Below are 20,352 nucleotides of genomic sequence, written 5' to 3' on the forward strand. Positions count from 1 at the left end.
AGGAGCAGAAAATGACGCAAAAAAATTACAAAGCATGTTAACAAATAAATTGTTATCTTGTCTCAAAGCCAGGATTTAAAAAGTTCATGTTCAAGGCTTGAAATTCAGCTAGAGGTTTGCAGGTAGGGCGCATAATTTCAGGAATTCTGAATTTATAATGCGGCACATTCCTGTGCACGTTTTAGGCAATATCATTAAATTATGTTCAGTCAACACAGGCAGTGGTGTTGAACGCAAGAAGACTGCACAGAAACGCTGCAAAATAGACCAAACCCGGTCCTGCAGAACTATAAGATCTTACAACATCTCTTGATAAAATAGGCTGCTTGCGGACAGGTTTGACTGGTATAAGTCACTGTTAGGCCTGAGCATTCAGAACTTAATCCCTGTAGCAAGCAGACTAAGTTGTGGTTTCTTTTCATGTATGCCCCTACCTCTCGTTCCTTGGCACTATAGACTGCTTATGGCTGGCACCCTGTTTTGTACGCTGTGACCAAGAGAGAGGGAGAGAGCGAGTGCAACGGGCTGATCATAGTTGAAACCAAATGGTAGATGCAGTTAAATTGTTGCCACGTAAAAATCTGGAGTACAGATTGCGAAAATATATTGCTTTGAAAAGCTGACACTGTAAACAAAAGCATTTAAGGCTTTCATGGTCAATTCAGATGTCTACATCGCTTTATGAAAGACTTAGAAACTTTGTGTTACATTCAAGTACAATTCAAGAAATCTCAACATTATTTAGACTTATTTTGTTCTGCTGAAATTACATTTTTGTTAGTACAGTACAATACTCTGATAGTAAATATTTGTAGAAATACTGAGATATATATATTGTTTACTGCCATTCTGTCTGAAAATATCAAGATATAATTTTTTGGCTAAATTGCCCGGCCCTGCTACTTTCAACTTCCGTTGTGTTACGGCAGATGAATAGAAATCGAAACAACAATTAACCAAATACACAAAAACGGTTCAAATATCATCGTTTTAAAAAAATGACACAAAAAGGTGAATTAGGGCACACTTTTGGGTTCTTCAATAAATGCTTAAGTATGCATTGCCACTGAAATGAGAGAAAAGGGTGCTCTGTACATGCTTCAAAGTTCAATCTTGTTGGATTATTTGTACAAAAAAAAAAAAAAAAAGAACGTGGAATACGGTTGAATTCCCAATTGAGCTGCTCTTATTCACATATTTTTCTGTTTCCTTTGTCAGACAACTCAACATGTCAGAAATTGACTGGAATTCAGCCTATTGAGACTACGTTTCAGCTCGCGGTCACTTAAAGCATTTCCAGACTGTTCTGGTTTAATAAAATCCGGATTTTTTTTAACCGCAGCATCATCTGACAACATCATCATTCAAGGAACTTAAAGACATTGTCTGAGCAGTGAATTCTGCTATATTTACACGCCTGGTGATATCCCACAGAGAGAGTTAGACGTGACAGAATGTCTTTAAATGTTTCCTCACACAGTCCCAAGTGTCACAGCGTTGACATGTGTTAGTTAATAACTCGATTCCCCTCCTCTGCATGGTTAATGGGACAAGGACACGGTCAGATTATATGGCCAAATGGAGCTGTAATCATAGCCCGACTCAGCTGTGCATATAATCCTACTGAGGGTTTTTTTGTTTACAGCGCATACTGTAGAGGATCATTCATCACTGCTAATTTATCTGATTGCCTTTTATTTCAAACATGGGGAAACAAGAATTTGCAATGACTCAAATTTTAAATTCATAATCTGTAAGTATAACATTTGTCAAACGCCGTGATTTGCTTGATCTCTTTCCTTCCCTGATGATGAATCGGTTAATTTTATGTTATTCACTTGAAGAATGGAGGACGGTAATGAGCAAAGCCGCCTTGTGCAGACAAGCATGATGCAAGTCGCTGCATTTGGGTTTTGCTTCGTGGATGGCGGTGTAATCGACAACAATAAGAGTCCTTGTTGTCTTTGTGAGAAGCAGCTGTTTCACTCAACAAACACCATCAAAGTGAGGCAGAAAGTGTTCAGCCGTTTTAAACTGCCAACTATTCAATAGATTCAACAGTTCCCTCACCAAAAGTATGTAAAAATGGTGTCTCGTTGTTCTTTTTCTTGGGGTGGGGTAGTACATTGGAATTCTTTCCGATAAGTTGTATGTCATTTTAGGATTCATTTAGAAAAGAGTGTTAAACAGTATGCAGACCAGCAGAAAAAAGCATCAAGCTGCATAAATGCTTTCAATCTCCAAACTCATTTGCTTTTGCAGACAGTTACCTGCTCTTCTCATATTAGGTCTAATATAGACATTAGGCACTTTGTATCAAGAATGTTGAAAGGTTAAGTCAGCACAATTTTCTATAGGACAGATACTGACATTTTAATTTACCACACAGGGGCTGTGTGAAAAGGGCTTAAGTCCTATATTTGTGGTTTACTTCATTACATTTGTCCCTCTGAGGCACCATGTGCATCTTTTTAGCAAAGTTGTGTTTAAAGCCATGTTCGTTTTAGGGACATCTCTAATGAGAACCATCTTTTAAATAACTAGTATGATTAGATTACTTGTGTTCATGTACACAGCGAAAAGGTTTGGCTCCAGAATTAAGCCCTGCAGCACAACGCTAGAGTTTCACACATGGAGGCCTTTTACACTGTAACACAGAGAAGTATCCCCAGACAAAGGAGCTCTGTCAGAACATGACTACATATAAAATTACACGACCTTCTATTTTACGTATGTTTGGCTGAATTTCTAACGTGTTATATTATCCTTCTTACTGTACCTGTCAGCTTACAATTATCAACTGTGACTACGTATAATCTCGGTGTGACAAACTCTTGATTGCTCTATGGTGTACTTTTCTTCTTTTACTCCTTCCACATGGCCTGCACACATTCAGAAGTGTGGGCTTCTCCTTGATCGAAAGAATAGTGTTTAAATCATGGATGGACAGAACATGCAATTCCATGTGTTCGCAATATGCCCTGAGACAAGTGCCAGCAACCTGCAAACGAATGTCATTTTAATAGCCTGATGCATGGGAAATGTTTGAAAGCCGCCCTTCCTCTCCTAAGATTGTTTGGCATGACATCTAACCTCCACATTTTCCCTCAGAACTCTAGAAAACATACGTTTTGTGTCAGATTTCAAATCATGGCACTGTGCTCCCGACTGCTTTGAGCCAGTTTGGTACCAATGGGACGGATCTGTAACTGGAATTCCGGTACCTCTTTAAAAAATGTGTGTGTGCACATAGACACTCCGTATATGTAAAACTTCTATGAGCCCCGATGAAGTTGTTATTCTGAAGGAAAACATACCACCTTCATTACCATTGAGACACATTTTATTTCCTTAATTTGGCTCACAGGTTGTCATCCATTATTTATGACTTTGTGATGTGTGTGCACCTTTGTGTGTCCATTTGTGTATTTATTGTGTGTAAAGTTTGTTCTAGAAATAGGGCTAGCATGAGGCTAGGAAGCTGTAACCACTGTTTAGAGAAGTGATTTGACCTGGTGTTTAAGAATGTTACACTAATGTTTCTTCTCTCAACAACTTGCACTGGAATTTAACCCACTCATTAGTATCACACAAATGTTTGGAGCATTTTTGCACGCACGTGTAGGTGTGTGTGTGTGTGTGCTCCAGGAAAGTGTCTCCTTTTCATAGTGGGAGAAAAGTCTTTGAAAGAGCTGAGCAGTCATCATCAGTAAGCATCAAAGGAGTTCAGCAAAATCTTAGCATGAACACCTTCGCAAAATGCTTTGAAACGGCACATGTTTTCATGTATACTTCCAAACAAAATATTTTCAGTTCTTTCTCTTTTGTCTGATTCAAAGTAATCGACGTCCAGGGACCCTTCTCTCTCTGATTTATTCGCAATGCTTTTTTTTTTCCAACATTACTTTTAAATTATACTAATTTGTAACAGCAAATGTGCTTCTCAAGAAAAATGATGGTGCGCGGTAGCTGGGTTTCCATTCAAAGGCTAAGCAAATCTTAAGCGATCTTTAGAAAAGTGCAAAATAATAGAAAAAATAGATTGTTTCTATCGATTGTCTGTATAATGCTACCAGAGGGTGGTGGTATAGACTACATTGCTAGCGGTTGTAATTCAATAGAAGAAGTTTCATTACTGAAAAATATGGGTCTGGTCAAATAGCCAAAAGTGTTACCTCTTTTCCTTGATCTCACTGGAAAGCGTCATGGGGCCAAAGAAAGATGGAAAATGCTTCACATACTTTGTCCAATTCAACTTCATCACATTGTTACACGTAGGTTATCTCATACATGTCACATTGGTATAAGAGATAATAAAGAATATGATTGGTTATCAATCATTATCAAGATTCATAATCAGAAAAAAAGAAATAAAAAGTCACATTGTTAGTGGAGACTGCTCACTCTCACTCTCCTGTTCTCACATTTATCACAGTTAGTACAACTGGCCGAAAATAATCAAGGGTCACTTTAAAAAAATTGCGGCTGCATCGAATTGTGTGATGGTTCAGTGTTTCCTGTGCTAATTGAATGAAACAGTGGGGCTCATTTCTCTTAGTATATTGAACAGCACTTATCATGGCAACTACTTAGATACTTGTAGGTCATTTCACTCAGGAAGGTTGATTTGGACCATAAAAATAATACTGTCATGGACATCCACAAGACGGTACATAGAGAGAGCTTTCTGGTAATATCTGGGATATTGAAGCATATCAGGGAAGATAAAGTGGACCGTACTCTAGTGGGCTACTCAAACGCTACATGCTACATTCACTCACACAGTCATACAGCACATGTTAGTTCATACAGTTTTACAGGCTACACAGGTTTTTATTTTCTCTATCCTTCACATTCATACTCCAATGGTATTGGTAGGCAACATGGGGTTCAGTGTATATATATGTATGTGTACAATTTCAGTGTGTCAACCCCCCATGTACTTCTGTAAACTTTATAAAATGTCGCTTGCCTAATAGTTTGGCATGTCTCTCATCTGGCCACTTGTGAATTTCTCTTTAATTCTGCTTTTTTTTTTTTACTCTGAGCATATGGCTGGTTGGATTGCGTTGGACCTTGTCAGAGGCCATCTATCACTCCACGGTGTCCTGCTGAGTTGGAGATTCACAGCACAGCTCGCAGTCCTCAAAATGAGAAAACAAGAGCACAGTTGAACAAAGTGAGATTGAGAGAGTGTAGAAGGAATGGGGGAATGGAAAGAATGAGAAATGAAATAACAGCAACAGACAAAAGAAAAAAAAAGAGGAGGACAGGGGGTAAAATGAGCAAAGAAAGAACAAAACTTAAAACATTTTCCCCTCACAAGATACAAACAAAGAGTGTTTTCATTTTCTCTCTGAGCTGGTCTTTTACTGTGTCAGCCAGCCCTGGCCGTCAAGATCCCTCAACCCAGCCAACACCTGTTGTGTAAAACTGCGCCTACAAGGTTGAGCAAACCTATAAGTGCTCATGGTTCAGTAGCTTCACAAGTGTTCGACTCCTCAACAGCCTCGGAGCATAAATAACAGTCTTCAAGCCTCTCTTTAAGAAAATGAAAATCTCCAACAGAAATGGCGTTTCCAAAAACTTTTCACAACCCACTAACTTGCATCAGTGTTTGGTTACCTCTGACACATTCGTGGAGAACGGAACAGTGCATGTTCCATGTTATTTCTGTGGCACGAAAAGCGCCTGGTCTGGTTTTATCTGTAAGATTCTCTCTTTTGAAGTTGTTGTTCTCCATGAGGACAAAAGACAAACATAATAATTGAGAAAACGTGTCGTTCACTTGTTGAAGGGCTGAGAAAGAAAGCTCTACCTGGTAGAGGGGGGGTGGCTGCTGGCTGTCCCCGACCCCTGACCCTCACGCGAAATGAGAACATGTATGTGTCTCGGAGGGGATATGTGAAGAAGCTGCTTCCTAAATATCTTGTGTGGAAAATAGTGTCTGAGGTGCCTAGAAAACATCTGGCTTGTTGCTTGTGAACAAAAAAAAATTTAATTAAATGAATTAACTTAAAGAAAGAAAAAAAGAGTGAAATTTGAGTTATGAAAATGAGCTCATTACTTAACAAGAAACATCATTAAGGCCTCTTTAAATGACCCAAAATGATTACAAATATTTGCTCAGTGCTTTCAGACAGAATTTTAGGGAATTGTAGATTGATGCCTGATGGGAAAGAAAATGGCCTAAGTAGTGGTAATTTGTATGTTTTATTTTTTCACAAACCTGAGCAAAAGTAAAGGGAAAGCATATTTTTCCTCCACTATAACTGTATGTATATATATATGTGTGTGTGCGTTCCTTAATGTGAGAAGGAAGTTATAGGATTTTTATGTTGAATCAACATGTCCCGACACACATGCTTCTTTTTCAGTCACTCACACTGCCCTCGAGTGCATTGCAATGATAACAAAAATGTATTTTTTTCACTTTGACAGCTACATTTTGTCAGTTTTCAAACTGAACGGACTGTCAAAATCAAGGCTGCTTTCCACAATTATCTTATGGAGCAGATTCTGAGTTGAAAAACACCTCCAATCTGTTCTGTCTCGAACACAACCGCTAGTTTTTTTGGGGTTTTTTTCTCTTCAGCTCGGCGCACTTTCAGTCGAAAAAGCTCAAATTCTCAGAAGAAAATAAGTATGCTAAGTTCTTGTTGGAAGCCGAGCGATCTCATGACAAAATGTCCTGGCCGGTGCGTTTTGTCGAAAAAGACGCTACATGTGAACGTGTTCCCATTCTCTTGAAACTCCTGACATTCAACATGAATATGCAGCGCCATGCACAACCGTAGGGGAAACACGTCACTAATTGTTGAGGAAAGCCGCATAAGGAGATACTTAAGGTCAATTAACATGTAAGCCTTATCAGCAAACCTCTAATGCATCTGAGAATAAAAACCCAGGCAAGGGCCTGCTACACAGTTCTCTAGAAACTGCAACCCCACAGGTGCCCAGCTACCTTCCAAAACAATGATTCACATTCGCAGCGGACTTTGTCAAATAAACAGCCAAATAACAAACAACTCCAATATCCAAACAACATATTCCAGAGTTCCAGGAAACAGTTGAAAATGCAAAGTTTTACAAGGAAACTGACTTCACAGCAGAACTGTCTCCTGATTTATTTATTTTTTTCTTCTTCCTCTTTTTCGTGTCTGTCACGTTGTGAAAGGTACTGATTACTGAACAGCTTTAGGTGCAGTTTGGCTTTTTGTTTGCATTTGTTTTCAGTTGAAAAGATGTTGTAAACTGTAGTGAGAGAAGCATGATGGACTGTGGGTTTTGGTCAGATAGAGCTTTGATTCTTTAAGTCGGTGCCCACTTTCTGCGCGGCCTGGATTTATGTTTGTTTGTGAGGTTTAAAAAACACGTTTGAAACTTGGACAAGCACATGTGGAAGCCACTTAAAGCTTGGCTGCGTGGATAGTAACTCTTTTTTTTTTTTTTTTTATCGAGGTAGCCGTTTGGCTAAAACTTGAGATCACTCTTTTCTTGAAAATGTATTAGCTCATTAGAGTCGTAATATTTAATGTGTAATCAAACAGTTTTCTTTATCACATGCAAGTGTTTGTTTTTGTTTCAGTTTTTGTCGGTTGGCGTGTGCATCCAATAATTTGTACCTTGGGTCTTTTAGTTGTTGATGGATGGTTACAGGATGAGATAAAATATGTGAACTATTTCATATCTTTATTTAAACACGGTTGTGTATTTGAAACACTTTCAATTTATGTCTGAACCGTAGCATACAACTGTTTATGTGTTGTACCGAAATAAAGATGGATGGAAAGGAAATGGTCTGGCACACGTAGATGGTCTCTTTAGCAGACTGCAGCACCATCTGCTCTTCCTGCAGTGACTTAGATTGCACAGTGTGAACCCCAGTTTTTTGGTAATCTAATCCCTGATGATCTTTGGGGGGCTGAATAGATTACATCTTGATTTGGTAACCTCTCCATGCGGTCAAACTCAAAATAGCTCCAACTCAGGCAGACTGCATGAAAATGGTAGGTAAAAGAACTCGTACATTTCTACAGTTTAAATGCTGTATGCTGAGGCAACCCAGTCCATGTGCACAGATAGCGCTGTCAAGGAAGAAAAAAAGAATGCTGCAGTGTTGTTGAGTCCTTGCCTGGGATTGCTAGACAAACGTGAACTGGTTCGAAACCTCTCGGTTCAGTTTTAATTTCCAAGGGGTGTAATTTATCCAACAGGACCAAAATCACTCTGGACACAGCGAGACAGACCTACTGCCAATGAGACGTGTGACGCAACACTGAGAAACAGGGGTAGGATGGGTGGACAGTTACATTTGGAGCCAATGAAACATCATTTCTCAGGTTTGTCTGGAGCCCGATCTAATTCCATCTCTGGTTCAGTTAAACAGTTTGACTGAAGAAGTGGGTGTGGAATCTGTAAGAAAAGCATCAGAGCTCATTCATAACTGACTATTTTCCAGTTGCTGCACTTCTTTTCATTTTCACTGTACCGTAGGTTTTATCGCTTCACCTTTATTGTTTGTTTTTCCTCTTTCTTTTCTTACAATACTTTTAAATCAGTATTTCTATTTATTGTGGAAGTTGTACGTTGATTCAGCATGAGCAGACGCAGTCTTTACGCTTCAACGACGTTGGACAATAAAATGAACCCTGAATCTTGAATGACTCGGTATTTCGCATTGAAGCAATTCACTTCTTATAGCTACTTGGCATCAAAGCCTTTTCATTCTGTGGCTTTTTAATTTTGAATGGACCTCAGTCTGTGGGATAGCGCCATGTTATTGAAGGAATTTTATGAGTCTATAAGTGTGTAATGAAATTCGTCTCGGTCAAAGGAGTGAGGCATGAAAAAGAAAAGTGGAATTGAATTTTCGGTGGTATTTTCCTCAGACTTGCATTCCCTTAGGGAGTGTACAAGACTGCTTGCAGTGGCCCAGGCAAGAAGAGGCCAAGTGAAATCTTTCTCTGAGGTTTTGAACCTTTGCTGTGAATAGCAGGAGCCGACACCTCTAAACAGGAGCAGATGTTTGGCTGGCTTTGGCTCGGCCTGGTCCTTCCCCTGGCAGAGAAGGAAACCCGGGTTTGATTGAGCCAGCATGCCCCACTCATAACACTACTAACCTGGCCCTGCATACCTGGTCTGTCCAGTCCTCTGCCTTCAAAATCCTTGACTGTAGGTCCAGAAAAGATATGGACACAGAACAGAGCCAGTAAACACCCACTGACATTAGCAGCTCAACACCTCGGTGATCTCTGCAGTTGAAGCTGCTGTGATGCTCAGTAATTATCACCTGCTTTTTATACAGACTCGCCATCATTTGCACACCATTTACACGGGGAGCTTTTAATTGCCATTCATTATGCTAATTACCTACTTGCACCACATTTTCTAAGTTACTCTTTGGAAACTGCGAGTTGCAAAATGACAGTTACTCAAAACTCAAATGTGATATCATATTATTGCGTTTATATTCTTGTGAGTCAAGTGTCACGTTGAACAGCATTTAACAAGACTGTAAAACTCTCAGAGATGTGAGATCAGAGTAAACATTTTCAATAACCCCCTGGATTCCTGTGATTGTACATATTGCATATTTGTTTGAAAACATTTGGAGCATAGCTCCAGTCTTTTAGAGTAGACACTGAATTTAATGTGGGACACGTTTCTTCTGAAACCCCTCTGGAGGTTCTAATCTGGCCAGCATGAAAACTTTTGAAACTCTAAACATCTTACTCGAACTAGATGTGAACATGTTTCTCATCATAAGTTCAGATCTAGCAATGTGAACAATGTGATGGGGGGGGGGGCGGGGGGGGGGGGGGGGGGGGGGGTTGTCTTAGATTATTAGGTGCTATATGCCTTTAATGTTAGATGCTGTATGGCCTGTATCATCCTAAAGTTGATGGTGTGTTTGGTTCTTGTACGGTTTCGTGGCTCTTTGCTTTAGCAGAAAAGGTTATCTACTGTTGTTGTGTTTGAGTGGGTCTCGCACGCTGGGAGTTTTTCTTTATTTTCTTTACGACACTTTGCCATTGACCACTGATTACAAACTCTGTTGTTGTGTGTGTGGTATGTGAGTTGGTGTTATGGATTTGATTTATCACGATCCGCAAGCTGCCATCATTATACCAAGGCCGTAGGATTAGTTGCTGTAAGACTTCAGATTCACTGAAGCACGCGCTCTCACTGCCCCTGATTGATCCCCAACACACACTATTGTTTACTCCTTTTCAAAGACTTGCTAAATGTCCATATTTAGCTTCTAGTCTGCAGTTACTTTATTTACTCAAATAGTTTGAATTTAGACCATGCTATAATGCATATGCATGCGCTTTTCTTCACAAACCAAATGAGTGTTGGTGTTTACGTTTCTCAACAGACCTCGTGGGAAAATCCACACCGTATCTTTCCACCGTCGGTTTAGATTGGGCTAAACAAATTCAGAAAACTTCCGTCGCGGTCCTTAATATCTGTATAGTTTGACTGAAATTTCAAAAATGTATTTCTCATTATGACACTGTCATAATGGTCATAGCTGGTTTCGAGTGGATGCCATGCTGTCTAGATTGTGCAAATTAAATCAACAAATTAAAATAAATACAAAAGTATTTTACTCTGATGGATGAGCCCACAAAAACAATTTGACAGATCAATGTATTTTTGAGGTTTCCTTCATTTGGTGATTAAATTAAATGATATTTATTTGTAAAACGATAAAAATGTGATTGTGATTGATTCCAAACATTTAAGCGTACGATATGGTTTTTGCACGAGTTGAAAGCATGACCACAAGTGTTAAAACGCCAAAGCCAAGCGCCATTTTTCTAAACCCCAAGAATCCAATGTCTAAACAGACTAATTGACCAAAACATTGCTAATAAAACATAACAAATTCTCACTTGCATGAAAGTCTCGGCCAGCTTGTCTTTTACATCGCTGGAAAGTTCAAATGGAGGGGGGAAATGTGCTATCAAATGCAATTCCGAGATGACTTTCAGACAAGATCAGGAAATTCAGCAGCGGCGCAAGACTGATGAGAAGAAGGTTTGAGACTTTGGGAGGTATTTGTTAAGATGAATGGTTGGAAAAAGTCCCATTCTCTTTCTCCATAAACATCTGGCAGAAGTATCCATCACAGTTTGTCATAACGGGTTGCTGCAAAAACTCAAATGGGACCAACCATCATTTTGAAGGCGAACTGTGATATTTTTCTTTCCTTTTACACGAGCTCTGCTGCCGTGGGATGATGTCATTATTTCACTGCACCGAAATGACGCATGAATATCACTTAAAACCAAAGCCGGTTTGACCTTGAACAGTTTTTTTTTCTTTTTCTTTTGAGGAAATGTAAATAAGCTAAAGCTTTCTCAAGGCCTTATTGCACATACAGATGTCTCCAGAAAACTGTTATTCTTAAAGAGCGACATTACAAGACTTTTGACACAAGGAAATATGGTCATTTCTTCATCGTAAGGGACCCTGTATGAGAATAATTTTCCTGGATTAAATGCACTACTAATGTGGGATCATATCTGTAAAGGTTTCATCCTCGAATAATTTTAAGATATTACATAAAATCATAAATGACCCCATGATTCAATCAATTATATTTAATTTGAATCATTATCAGTCATTAAATTGGGATTGCAAAATAGCAAAGTCAGTGTGGTCGGTACACTACTGTGCTGCGTAGTATTCATGAAAAATATTTCGCAACCTTTTCCAGTGTTTTACATTACAAATGTGCGATTTTCTATAAATCTGTGGCAATGGAAGATGTTGATTCTGTAAGTGTTTAATCTGGCTCTACACGCTCAGCTGAAGACAGACCCTCTCTTTAACTGAAGCATAAGTAATGTGTGTGGATATAGTTTGAGAGTGGAGGATGATTGCTGTGATTATGGTGATTATTTCAGCAGTGAAAGGGAGTCTGGGATGCTGTGTGTTTGCATTGCTGCCCTGCTTTGGATCTGCTCTTCATAACCCTCATTCATCATACAGCCTGGGATCAAAGATACCCCTCTTAAACTGCAAATGTAGCAGATGTCCTCTAAACCCCAACAAATGTTTTGTTTGCCCTTGATTTGCCAGTCCTATTATTTTTCTTACAAGATTCATGTCAAGGTGTTAAAAGAGCCATTTGTTAGGAACTTGAGCAATCAGTGATCTGCGCCGTGTTTGTAGTTTAGGCAGGTGTTCTATGAGAAGAACTGCATGCATTGTTTTAAGTGCAAGTTCTTTGATGGTTCAAGGGCTGTACGGCCCCCGGGTAAGTCTCCCTCTTATTTTACCTTGTCTGTGAAGATGACTCATGTTGCTCTGCTATTACAAAGCATTCAGTGCTCAATTACACCATCAGCAGAGGTGTGTGACGAGATGGATAACCAGATAAGACGTGAAGCTTTACAACCGCCCTCTTCACAGGCGAGTGTTACTAATCTCTGGCTGTAAAAATGTCAGATATGGCGCTCACGCCCCGATCTTTTAATGCTTAGCCTTCAAACTAGCAGACTTAGGGTCTGACAGTCGTCAAGGCTTTAGGTGTTAAAAGCATGTCGTGAAAACTGAAAGTAAAAGAAAAAAATGTGTTCAACCCTCATCTGCCTAATTTCAGACTTGAGACTTAAGTTTATGTTTTACAACAGCATTTTATTTTTTTTGTTTTAGACCAACACCTCTCTCTTGAAAGCCGTGTCGTCACAGCACGCTTAGCTGATAGCGACCTGCTGAAAATGTAATGCATGAGTCATAATTATGCTGTGATCCTCTTTCATTTTCCAGTTTCTCTGTTTTAACTACGATGTGGGATCCAGTGGATTTACGGAGTGACATAATTGGTGTAATTATGATTAAATGACAGCTTCGACCAGTTTACGCTAAAGCTTTGATAATTATTAATGTAACAGTGAATCTGCAACAAACAACACAGGAACAGTGGAGAGAGCTATTGTTTGCTTTTTCAGCCTCTTTTGCAAATTTGACATTGTTGATGCAGAAATTTGAGAGACCAATGTTACTGCTTAAGTTGTTAGACTGTGTTTTTTTGTTTTTTTTGTGCCATGTCATCCCAGCTGTCACTCAAATGCCTTGAACTGTCCAATATGAGACTTCAATGCTGAAGGAGCAATTATAGTATTTCTCAAAATGCCTTTTTTAATTTTCTTTCAATAGTCGAATGATATCATCAGAGGAGTTTCAAGATAACTTAACTTAAATAGCAAAGTAAAGGGTTGACCTTTGTGGTTTTACTTGGTGTAATCAGTGGATGTTTGAATGGTAAAATGGGCTGCATTGTGCAACGAAGAACTTGTGGGCTCATAAAGCACTGTGTAATTAAGACGTTTGTTTGCCTCAGACAAAGATGAATCTTCAGTTGGATTCAATAGTTACTAAACAGCCTGTCAGTTTGTAATAAAGTGAGCCATCCCACACAGATTTTGGCTCATGATACCAGCTCCTAAATTTCTTCTCCCTTTGGTTGTGTTAGGTTGTGGTTTGTAGGTAGCTCCACAGTTCAAACAAAAAGAAGAGACATGGTGATGTTTCTCTCCTGGGAAAATAATACTTCCGCACACCTTGTTTCTTTACAAGCCAAGCACATTGAGGTCATTAGTATCTAAAAAGCGTACTTTTCCCATTAGGGAGTGATAGACAGCAACCATTGCCAAACAGATGTGAAAACCACTCACACCCCATACACATTTCCCTCACACCCTGTTCCCCCAACAAATGGTTTGAGTTACATGGCCCAAAGCCTGTGAAAGACAGTTGATGTTATTTTGTCCACTTCTCTGTCTGTGATTTGTTGTCTGCTGCAGCCTGTTGCCTAGGCTGGAGCACACACACAAAGACACACTCACATCAGCACAGAGTGGTTGCACTTTACATCAAGAGCGATGTGTGTTAACATACCACTCATCTTACTCACCAGCCCTGTCGACTTGCTCTGCATCTCCTTACACAGGGTTCACAGAAGGGGGCCACACGCAAATCTAGTCACAGCAAATTCACAGATTGAGGTAATCCCTCTCTCACATTCTGGTTTTCACACACACACGCAGACACACACACACACACGTGTACCCGCACCCACGTACACATACACGCAGACATACAACGGTCCCCCTCTACAAACGGAATTGAAAACAGGTGCCCACCACATATCTTGCATTCTTCCACAATACAAAAGTGGTTTGACCTGAATGGTTTTGCTGGATTTGGAGCCACTCTGTATGAAAGAAGCGTCCATGTGGAGATGTATGTGCGCGTGTGGGTGTGTATGTATGTGTATAAACATGGAGGCTTTGGGCTCTGTGCAACATGCTGGTAGGGCAGCACAGATTTGCACTATATTGGAACCACATTTTTCATTCTACGTAACCCTCCCATACAGTGTCAAGTTAACGTCAGGATGAGTCGCAGATACACCATGCTAGCATAGTAAAACACTGCATTTAATCGCTTTCTGTGCAGTGACCGTAGCACTATACACTAACACTATACGTAACACTATCTGGTATACCGCTTATGGATGAGGGATCAAACTGCATCGATAGATGCTCTTGAACTTTTTTGACTATCTGCTGAAAGAACTGCAAATTGGAAATGTCAGTCCGGAGACGACCTTGTTTCAGTCACAGTGTCTAGCTCTGCAGCCACGAAAGAACTGGTTCAATGAAAAACATACGGCAGTAAGTTGCGGCGATGAACCGCTGAAGCTGGTGGAGAAAAGAGATTGAAACCATAAAGGAGGCACTGATGATAAATGCACTGCACTTGGGTTTTCCTGGCTGGTTTGTCGTTTTACTTCCCAATCTTTCATGATGTCGTGGTGGTTGTCTGTAACTGCGGTGTGTGTTATGCATAAATGTTGGATTACTTTTCATCCATCTGGTAAAACCTTAAATACTGTCATCAACAATTGTCCCTGGCATGGTTAGAGCAATTTGATTAATGTATGGTCTCAGAGTAGCCATTTCCACTGTGCTCTCCACCAGGATCACAATGCAAATTTGGCATGTATGTTTTACAGCACACTTTATGGCGCTGTTATGCGAGTTGTTACAGCTGTTACAGCTGAAAATGAAAAGCATCTCTTATGCATGGCGACAGTGTAATGGACAAGATGTAATTTCACACATCTATTTTTACTTTATAGTCACGATTTTTCATTTACAAAGTATCAAATCGCCTCACATTTGTGTATTGAGTTTCATTTAGAGATCACGCTCGTGAGTGGTGTGGACGTTAATGATGCATTTTTTCAGAATCCTGGAAGTTGGAGTGCAGCGTGTGTTTTTTTTGGGTATGGAAAATCACATTGTATCCGCAAACAGGAAAAAAGGCTCACAATTAATTTCTCTAAACAGCCTTCTTCCTTGTCTGCACGTCTCTTGAGGATTGGGTTTTGATTTGGCTTTAGAAGCAAGCCAGAGCAGAGCACAAGTCTCTCTGTGTGCATGTGCATGTACTTGCTTGTATGCTCCAGACTGACTTTGATGGGACTAAACAACCAAATTGACATTTTCCATGGCAGTATGCTGTATCTGGCTGCAAGTCGTTATGTTTTGTATTGAATGAGACCGGGAACAAAACAAAAAACGCTCCACTGGCTATTTATTCCTCCCGAGGCATGAATGATTAGGAATGTAGGAATATATTAGCAATTCAAAAATGTAATTTCGAAGTTCAAAACAAGAATTGTTTTAACAAATCAGACGAATTTGAATGTGAAGGAGGGAAGTCTTTTGTTCTCTGCATAGCTGTAGGCAGGATTCCCTCTTTTCTCAAGCTTGAAAGGATATTAGTTCACTTTTTTAAGTTCAACTTGTGCCCACAGCTGAATCTAAAGAGTGTGTTTAACATGAATATACCCTGTTATGAATAAAGAACTGTCAACTGACAATCAAAATGCATCTTGAATGTGGATTTATATTTATGTATATATGCGTGTGAAGACTAATGAAAAAGAACAAACTGAAAATTCTGGGTGTGATGGAGGACACCTTATCTTGTTCATTACACTACCTCCGCCTTACCGAAACATAGCGGTTCACATTACACGTTACAATATGCATCTTTTCGAGCTACTTCTATTAACTTTTAATCCCACTTTTTAACCTGAATGCTTTGCACAATTTCCCAAAGCAGATCGGTCAGTCTCGTGCTAAGAAACAGTGCTACGCCATTCCTAACTGAGGAGTCAATAAAAGGGATTTTTGACGCTTGAAAGTGAAACTAATCACAATTACAAGCCGCACTAGCAGAGGCAGAAAATACACCTGTCTAATAATCGAGCAGTAACTCATCCAAGGGGTCGCCACTGAGACGCGGTTTCGTTGGAAATGTAAAATGGGTATCTGTCTCACGTGGGTGGCATGCAAACCAGCAAACACTGTTTGCGTGAGTGCATACAGACCCAGTGTATGTAGATGTATGTGCACATCAGTGTTTTTAGGGAATCTGCAGAGCTGCAGAAATGAGGCATAGCGCTGACTGATGCGGCGGCCTCTCTGCTTCACAGAGCTGGCTTTTCTATCAGATAGACAGCTTGACAATATCCAGACCCCACTATTTCCGCTATGCACAAACAACACACACAGGCACGCCAACAGATGCACACACACAAACACACATACAACACACTGGTTTCTGGGTTTGCTTTGCTTGTTTCTGTCTGTACTGTTTGGAAGATAAAAGGGAAGCTTGTAGCTTAATGAATAAAGTCTGACCTCTTGCAAAGGCTTTCGTGGTATGTGTAATTAAGAAAATTTGAGACCCATTTTGAGCTATATTGCAAAGTAAGACTTGTTTTGAAGTAAAAAATGTAACTCAAAGATGTTATCATGCATCACTGACACGACACCATATGAAGTGGCCATAATTTCATGTAGGCATGAGTGATTTTTTTAGCTGTTTGTCTGTTTAAAAAATAATATATGGGAGGGTCATTGATCAAAAGTAGCACGTCCCTCTTCATGAGTCGCCGTTCTTATTGTGTGAAACAGAAACTGTAGCAAGCGCTCACTAGTGGGCTTAAGGGTATAAACTTTGATTAAATGGGTGGACAGCTATGTGAATATTTAATTTTTTTTATTGATTACCCAGAATATGACAGACCCCTGGCCACAGCTAAACTATAATATTAGCCAGCTCCTCCTAGGAATTAATGATTGAATATAGTTTTAAAACAGCCAACTGCCTAGGCTTTTTTTGGTTTTTATTTCAGTCCAAATTTCTCAACAAATATTTGATCTCTTTTTCTGTTCGAGCAACAATTTTTAAATCATTGATTCATTTTTCATTTTCTCTGTGAAATGTCAAAGTTGCTCGAAAGATCCATGTTTCAGTGGCCTAGCCCAAAACGTTTCCGTTTTGCTTCTCCAAAAGCCGAAGTGAAAATCCCAAAACATTCAATTCATTATTGTAATGGAAAGGTGGAAAATCATTGAACGTAATTCAGTAAATTAGTTTTCAAAATATGAGTTAGTTTTCCTTCAATAAACCAACTGATTAGTTATTTCAGCTGCTACTGATATGTATTACATTTGTTATTATTCGAAAACTCCAAGTTTTCATGTTCTTCCACCAGTTCAGAGTGGAGTGCTGCTTGTTTGAGTGATGCTGCTAATTTAGATTTCTTAATTTTCTTTTTGGCCTTGGTGGGGGACTGCTCTCTCTGAATGTCATTCTTGTTTATATTATAATAGAAATTAAGATCCACTTAATACTTATAAAGCACTACTAAACATTTTTTTCCACCTTCATTGTCCGTCAAAATTAGAGACATAAAAAGAAACTGAGTTTGTCTAAGGTTAAAGCAATCAAACTGGTTTAGCCGACAAAAGAACTGTGTACAGACATTTATTTAACTGTGCATGCTGCTCTTGGACTTCCCAGCAGTATTTTCAGCAGCACAATGCATCTAATAATGCCTTGATAATGTGTGCAGGCCTACTCACTGCGTCTCGAGCAGCGAAGCTGGCTGCCTTCTGCTCAGATCTCAGGTGAGGAAAGGCCTGGAATCACTCATCCTGACAGCCACATCTGGCGCTACTTTCTCTGTCCTGTTGCCCTCAACTTTGCTCCTGCAAACAGACACCAGTCTGATTTAACCACAGAGGGAAGGAGTTACGGTAATAGTGGTTATGATAATAGCATTATTGGTGGTTATTAATGAGATGGAGAGCAGACAGTTTATTCAGGAGAAATATGCTTCTGAAGAGGGCTGTGTGCAGCAAGACTATTGTTACTCTGAACGTGTTTTTGTTTTCAGCCTTTGTCCTGCCGATAGCTGATTAATGCCAGGTGCAACTCTCTGTTCTCTCTTTTTACTCTTTGGATTATAAATAACCATCACTCTGCTGGAAATAAAATCTGACAATAAAATCCGACAATAAATGTGAACAAAAATACGTCTGAGCCCAGGCGTGAATTAATGGGCATTGTTTAATATTCAAATATGTTCTTGGTTTAGAGTCAGACAGTTTTTTGTTTTTGTGAAAAAAAAAACCTTTTAAATTTTACCAGCTTGACACAAATCCAGAAGAATAACCTCATATGCACCCAAGCTTTCTCTGCTTTTGTGTTCACTCTATGTCGGGAGAAGGTATCATTTTGGCCAGCTCAGCTGGTCCCAAACATATCAGTAACCAGATCAATACAGTCCTCATCTGGTTCTTGTTGAACCTAGGAAGTAAGAGTCGCAGTTCAGGGTAATATTTACGTTAATGGAATGACTCCAAACAGATTAAATTTCAAAACAAAAGCCCAAGGTATCCACGAGCAGCTTGAAGTCACACATTAAGATATAAACAAATGCTTTTGGAACTCTCACATATGCCAACATCTGTGGTGGGCCCTTTACCTTCCGGCTTGGGGAGAAGATTGTCTAATGGAGACAGCAGACATTAACGTGAGTGAGCAGTCAGCTGCAGAGCAGAAGAGTCCGCAGCTTGATGCTTTGTGAGGCACAACACCACAGGAGTCCATGATGGGAAAATCAGCCTGTCTGGATTCTCACTGAATGTTGTTGAAGGAGAAACTCTGCTGTTGTAAACTAATGGAGACTCATGCACAAAAACAAGGTTTAACAACTTGTGAACAATTGGTTGCGATACACCTTGAGTGTTTTAACCCAAATCACCTGATTCTAAGCAACTCTTCATGGTTAGGCCCTTGACTTTCCAACATCTTGGGAGCATATATGCTCTGCTTTAACTGTACAAGTTTTGTTAGGCTTTTCTAGAACTGGGAACGCGTGTGATGCTTTAAGAACCTATTTTCGGTTTAGTGTAAAGATTAATATAGCTTACTCCTACTTCTAAATAAAGTATGTAGAGTTGTTTTTTATTTTCATTATTACTAACAGTGTATGAACTTAAACCATGACCTTCTTAAAGGGCTCCACAGCATTTTTTTCTTCTTTTCTGCTGCAAAGTACTTTGCAATGAATTAGTCACGGACAGTTCAGTTACCTCTTGTCCTGTAGACTGACTCCAGCTCCACCGGCCTGGTCTACAGCCTGAGTCAATGACTGACTGCGACAGCAGCGACAAAGCTAAACTGCACGGAGGGAAACGTGAGCCAGAACGGGCCACGACTCGCTGGTTAACAGGAACTAAGCTTTTCTGGGGGGTTTTTCCAGCAGAAAAAGAATATATAGGATGTTAAAAAGGGGTCACCAAATGTTCTTTTGGCAGCTGTTAATATAGATAGTCAGATTTGCTTAGGCAAAATCTATTTTCATTTTCACTGAATAATGAGATTTTTTTGGGCCTCTGGTGCTGTGAGAAATTGTATTTTCTATTTTCTTTCTCTTTACAATTGTTTTTCATTTTGGAAACAGCAGAGTTATCAAAAATGTATTTGCAGATAAACTACATAAAAATAACTGAATGATATATCTGACTAAGTAAAAAGGTATTCCTGGTATCAGTCAAATGTAACACAAACTAAAAGGAAAACAAAAAAAAGGACTTTTAAGTAAAACAGCAACATATTCTTAATGGATGCAATCAGGGTCCAAAATTAGGTTTTTGGCCATTGAGATTTGCAGAAATTTACTTGTCAAAATTATTCTTAAAAACTTCCCTATATCTTCTTTAAATGAAAGTGTTTTATTTCAGTTAGAATAGAAATGTATCTGTTGCATCATTTTAAGAGATTTACTGTTCGTTGCAACTCTTTAATTGTGCACATGCACGTTAGCTGCAAGCTGCCTGTTGCAAAAATAATTTCCCCCTCAGGGGATTAATAAAGTATTTTCTGATTCTGAACATATGAGTTAAAACACACTTTCCTCTGTTTTTCCCTTGTCTTGTATACATTTCTGACACAGATCCATGGCTT

At 39.4% G+C, this 20,352-nt stretch overlaps 1 protein-coding gene across 1 annotated transcript in view; it reads left to right on the plus strand.

Moving 5' to 3' along the window:
• hpse2 (heparanase 2) overlaps positions 1-20,352 on the plus strand; it is a 55,409-nt gene that overhangs the window by 11,241 nt on the left and 23,816 nt on the right. The gene's annotated exons all lie outside the window — the stretch shown is intronic.

This window comes from Leuresthes tenuis, unplaced genomic scaffold (genome assembly GCF_036924035.1).
Source record: "Leuresthes tenuis unplaced genomic scaffold, fLeuTen1.0.hap1 SCAF_8, whole genome shotgun sequence".
Classification (NCBI taxonomy): domain Eukaryota; kingdom Metazoa; phylum Chordata; class Actinopteri; order Atheriniformes; family Atherinopsidae; genus Leuresthes; species Leuresthes tenuis.